Source organism: Tupaia chinensis, unplaced genomic scaffold (genome assembly GCF_000334495.1).
Source record: "Tupaia chinensis unplaced genomic scaffold, TupChi_1.0 Scaffold143868_1, whole genome shotgun sequence".
Lineage (NCBI taxonomy): Eukaryota > Metazoa > Chordata > Mammalia > Scandentia > Tupaiidae > Tupaia > Tupaia belangeri.
In genome coordinates, this window is record NW_006203719.1 from 452947 (window position 1) to 459061 (window position 6115).

At 40.4% G+C, this 6115-nt stretch overlaps 1 pseudogene; it reads left to right on the plus strand.

Annotated features, from left to right (window-relative positions):
- LOC102492273 (40S ribosomal protein SA-like) overlaps positions 1–4329 on the plus strand; it is a 55814-nt pseudogene extending 51485 nt beyond the window's left edge.
- Positions 4330–6115: the final 1786 nt, after the last annotated feature.

A 6115-nucleotide genomic window follows, 5' to 3' on the forward strand; every position in this document is an offset into this window, starting at 1 on the left:
TTTTCAGAACCAGCGGTTGGCGTAATGGCTATGTCACTAGACTCCCATGTAGTCAACTGCAGTTCGAGTCCCAGATCCAGTGGCTTAAACTCACGCCGGGCACGTGTGAGTGTGTGCCCAAGATCCCAAGAGGAGAATGGAGGAGAAGGGATTGTGGCATGCCATCCTCCCGGGGGGTGATTTCTCACTGTCTGTCTCTGTCTGTCTGGCGAGCGCATGCGCCCTATAGCAAAAACCTCTCAAAAAAAGAGAAAAATGATGGGCTGGGGGTCGTAGTGGTTGGAGCACTGGATTCCCTCATGGCCAACAGCAGTTAGAGTCCTGGACCTGGCAATTTGAGTATCATTCTAGGCATATGTACATGCATGCCCAAAATCCTGAGAGGAGAATAGAGGAGACGGAACTGCAGCTTGGCTGCCCACCCTCCCAGGGGTGATTTCTCACTTTTCCTCTCTTTGTCTTTCTCTAGTGAGCACATGTGTCCTACAGCAAAAACCTGAAAAAAAGAAAAAAGAAAAAGAGAGAGAGAAAGAAAGAGAAAAAGAAAATAATATGGGTTGGTCTCATAGCTCAGTGGTTAATGGAGCCAGATCCCACATGGTCAACCCTGATTCGAAACCCAGTCCTAGCAGTTTAAAAAACATGCTGAGTACATGTGCCTGTGCCCAAAATCTTGACAGGAAGAAGGAATGGAGGAAAGAGGATTGCTGAATGCTCCCTTCCTCTCTTTGGTGAATGCATATGAATTCTTGGGGGGTAGAAATGGTAATAGAGAGAAAGTGGGAAATCACTCCCCAGGAAGGGATGGCCACACCACAATCTCTTCTCCTCCATTCTCCTTTCGGGATCTTGGGCACCCATGCACATGTGCCCGGCATGAGTTTAAGTCACTGGGTCCGGGACTCGAACCACAGTTGACTACATGGGAGTCCAACAACATAGCCATTACACCAACTGCAGGTCCCGGAAGTTCCAGCTTCTAAGACTACTCTCCAGGCTCAGCTGCTGTGGTGCAGTCAATAGCAGACTAGACTGTAAAGCTGGAAGCCACATGCCAACCATGGTGTGGGTCCCTAGCCTAGTTGGCCTAAAGATATGCAAAGCAGGTGTGTGCACATGTGCCCAGGATTTCGGTAGGCCAGAGGGCTGAAAGACTGGGATCACAGCAAGAGTAAGCCCTGTTGAAAGTGCTTCTCTTTCTTACCCTGCCTCTCTCTCTCTCTCTATCTCTCTCTCTCTCTCTCTCTCTCTCTCATGCACACATAAAAGACTACACTCCAGTCAATAAAGACAAAAGAAAGATAGCTCTTTTTTAGATAAATCCACTTCCTTAATCACATTGCCTCACCTAATGACAAGGGAGGCTGGAAAATGTGCTGTTTTGTTGAAGTGTATTGCTGCCCAAATAAAATAGTAATTATGCTACCAAGAAATAAAAATCAGATGGATATTGGTAAGATAGAAATTTTTGCTTCTGGGTAAGAAGCTCAGGGAAGTAGAAGACTTACATAAGGTTTTATGACTAGTCAGGGGGCAGAGAGGATGTGAACCATGACTATGGGAGTCCAAAACTCCTGATCATTACACGACATTTCCTCCCCTAATAGAAAAATGAACTACAGAATAGAAAGAACTGGCACCAATGCAGTAAGGTAAAAGTTTTAAATAATGTTAAAACTGCTATTTTTCTTTTAGCATAAAATTCTAAAATCCTCATGCTCAATGACAATAAGTCTACATCTTAGATTATACATACATAGGAAGGAGCAGGTAGAGATGAGCCGAAGAAAAAAAAGCAGAGATTAAAAAAAAAAAATCCTAAGACTTGTCCTACTTATGTTTAAACGGAATGTAAGGAGAGAGACCGTTCGGGTCCTGTGTGTTCTGGTATGAATCCTTAACCTGGCATTTTCTGTGTGCAGAGGAGGAAAAGGGCCTCTTCCCAGAACTATGTTTCAGAGTTCTGAATTTGACAGTGTTTCTGGTTTTAAATAGAATTTTCACAACAAACTCTACTTTCTTCTCTACACCCAGAATTGAAGGAACCAATTCTAACCTACAGTCTAATACTGGGCATTCATGAAAAATAAATGAGGGGCTGGCCCCGTGGCTGAGTGCTTAAAAGAGTTGCATCTCTCATAGCTACCTGCATGGTCTGAATCATGGACTTCGTAGCTTGAAAAATATGCCCGGAGCTGTGTGTGTGTGTGTGTGTGTGTGTGTGTGTGTGTGTGTGTGCACCCCCAAAGTCCCAATAGGATTGAGCAATGGAGGAGAAAGGATTGCAGCATGACAACACCTCATTGGAGGGTGCTGCTTTCTCCTTCTTCCTCTTCCTCTCTCTGTTTCTCTGTCTCTCTCTCTGGCAAGCACAAGCAATCTCTGACAATTTTTTGAAAAATTATTTTATTTAACTTCATTTATTTATTTTTAATTTGACCATAGAGGGACAGAGTGAGAAACAGAGAGAGAGAGAGAGAAAGAGAGAGAGAGAGGGAAAGTGAGAAAGCATCCCACCAGGTCTGGGACTCGAACCACAGTCTGTCATGTGGAAATCCAACACCCTTAACCACCACACCACCTGCCAGCCCTGATCTGACAAATTTTTTAATAACATAAAATAAAATAGTTCTTCATTACAGCTAATATGGAAAGAGACCCAACACATTGTTAAGTAAGATAAAATTAAGATGCAGGATAGTGTGTATATGCTATGAAAAGAATATATATATTATTTACAGTATATGCACATGGGACAGCAGGTAGTGTAGTGGTTAATTTGCTGGACTTCCAATGAATGACTGTGGTTCAAGACTCGGTGGCTTGAAACTCATGCTGGGCATGTGGGAGCACATGCCCAAAATCCCAAGAGGAGAATGGAGGAGAAGGGATTGTGGCGTGGCCATCCCTTCAGGGGGTGATTTCTCACTTTCTCTCTTTCTCTGTCTCTGTCTCTCTGTATCTCTGGTGAATGCACATACTCTATGACAAAAATCTCTCTAAAAAAAAAAGAAAAGAAAAGAAAAAAGAAGGTATATACAGTCATTCTTTGGTATCAGAAAGGGATTGGTTCCAGGACCCCTATGCCTTGGATACCAAGTCTGCAGATGCTCAAGTCCCTTATAAAAAATGAAACAGCATTTTGATATAATCTACATACATCTTCCTATATATTTTAGATCATCTCTAGATAATTTTAAATCCTAATAAAATATAAATGCTATGCAAATTATTATACTGAATTGTTTAGGAAATAATGACAAGAAAAAATCCTGTATATGTTCAGTATTAACATAACCATTCAAGACATTACACATTAGCAGCAATGCACCATTTCTGATCTGTGGTTGGCCAAATCCATACATATGAAACATGTATATGGAGAGCCAACTGTATATACATTTGTCATATAATTTGTTTGGGAAAGTTTAAAGTAATTATCTTTTCAATTACCACATTGACCATGCTCAAAATAGACATGTTTAACATATGCCAATGCCTCTTGTTTGTCTGTATTTTTCATTCTTATTCTTTATAATGTGGATGTTTATATAGTTTCTTCTGATATATCTTCCAGTTTCCTAATTTTCCATTCAATTTTGTTAAATCTCCTGTTAAATGTATCTATTATCTTATTTCATTTATTGTATTTTTTTCACTTCTATAATGCCTACCTTTTTTTGTTTTTTAAGAGAGATTTTGGCCAGAGGGTGCATGCGCTCGCTGGAGAGACAGAGAGACAGAAAGTGAGAAATCACCCCTCAGGGAGGATGGCCATGCCGCAATCCCTTCTCCTCCATTCTCCTCTCAGGATTTTGGTCACACCCACACATGTGCCCAATGTGAGTTTCAAGTTCCCAGGTCCAGGACTCAAACCACAGTCAACTATGTGGGAGTCCAACGACATAGCCTTATTTGCTTGAGGCAGACAATTATACTACAGTCACTAGCAATTGCAGATGATTTTTTTTTTACAGATGATCTTAATTAATAATTGAGATGAGGTTTTTTCTGCATGAGGATTGATTTATTGGGTCGTCAGAAAAGTCATGACATGTTTTTCTAGGCAAAAATGCATCGTGACTTTTCTGACAACCCAGTATTTCCAGCTTATTCTTACTCTTAGAATATAGAAATTTCTATATTCCAAAACTTGAAGAGTTTCACGGATGGACCCTGAACTCCCAACTTTTATCCCTTTAGCGCATGTATCCGGTGAAACGTATCTTCAGAATTGATGACATCTCTAGGGATCAAAGTGGTTCCAAGTGTCACGTGAAACACTCTTATCCAGAGTTCTGCCTGCACAACTCCACACCATCTTGCTAGCTCCTTTCAAGAGGATTTCCAAAACTTGCCCAGCTTTATGGCTGTTGGATGTGGGGAGGGCCGGGCTGGATGATGGCACAGCAGGAAAATGCAGCACTTCGCAAGGCTAGCTCTCATGCCAAGCAGGTTTCTGGAGTTGACACACCTCCCTGAGCTCACCAGGCACATGCATGCCCCTGATCTGGGGCTGGCTGGAGCTGGAGGTTGATCATAGTTCAAGACCCTGTCAGGGGTACTCTTTCTCTCTCTTTTTGTCTCTCTCACTCATGGGAGAAATGACATAAACTTTTTTTTTTTTAAATGAGGTTTGTCTAAACTACCTATTTTATAATTGCCAGAAGCAGAAATCTTTTATATTATGTATAATATACTACATATTATCTTATAAATAAAAATACATATATTTCATAGTAAATGTCAGTCTCTGGAAGGATATATAAGAAAGTATAAAGGTGCTTACTTCTCACAACGGGAATAGAATTCTGGCAAGGAAACTTTTCCTTTTCAGCACATGTCCCTCCACATACAGTTGGAATTCCTTTTTCCTAGAGATATGCATTACTTTTATTTTTAAAATCTAATTCATAGGGGCCAGCATACAGCATAGTGATTACACTGCTGGACTCCCACATGGTCGACCACGATTCAAGACTCAGACCTGGTGGCTTGAAAATCACACTGGGAGCATGTGCGTGTGTGCCCAAGACCCCAGGAGAAGAATGGAGAAGGGATTTCTGTGTGGTCATCTCCCCAGAGGGTGATTTCTCACTTTCCCTCTCACTGTCTCTCTCTCTCCACTGCAAGCACTTGCATCCTGGGGGCGGGGGGAACAACTCTCAAATAAAATTTAATTCATTGAATGGTTAAATAAAAATTTATAAAGAAAAGTAGTAATAAAATAATATCTTTGTAACAATTATTTCACCAAGTGGGAGTGCTACCTGAAAACCACCTACACTCTAGATTAGAAACTATTGCTATTAATTTCATGCACAATCAATATTGCATAGCTAACAACTATATTTCTGCAGAAAGGACACATGAAAATAAAAGTTGAGAAGGGTGAAAGAAATCAGCAATATTAGCCATTATATGTAAATCTTAATATTTATTACTATTTATCTGTCCAATTTTCACAATTGATAAATATAATGATCAGTTGATTAGATACTTACTGTATGCAATTTGCTTTCTAATCACTAACATTCATAAAAATAGAACTGTCTTCAAAGTAAAATATAAAGAGTGGAGACTTTCCAAAATTGGCATGTGACTTGGAAAAAAAATGTAAAGTGCCCCCTATAAATTATTTTTTAAAGGAAAGGAAGCCACCAGGTGTGGGTCTCAAACTGTGATGGGCCATGTGGGAGTTCAGTGCCTTAACCACCATGCCACCTGCCAGCCTCTATCAGATTGTCTTCTTTCACTTGCACTGTGAATTTGCTTCTTCTACGTCTTTGTAGGGCTTGGTAGCACATTTTAGTTTAATTTTTGCTAAGTACTATTCCATTGTATGGATGTACCATAGTTTATTCATTCATCTACTGAAAGACATCCTGATTGCTTCCAGTTCTGGGTAATTAAAAATATATCTGCCATAATATTGCATTGTATGGTAAAACAAAGTTAAGTTGAAATGGTCAATTTGCCTTTTAAAGTGTTTGCACTCTTTTTGCATTCCCACCAGAGATAATTTAGAGTTCCTGTTACTCCCCAGTCAGCATTTGCTGTTGTCAGTCATACTGCAATCCCTTCTCCTCCATTTCTCCCTGTCAGGATTTTGGGC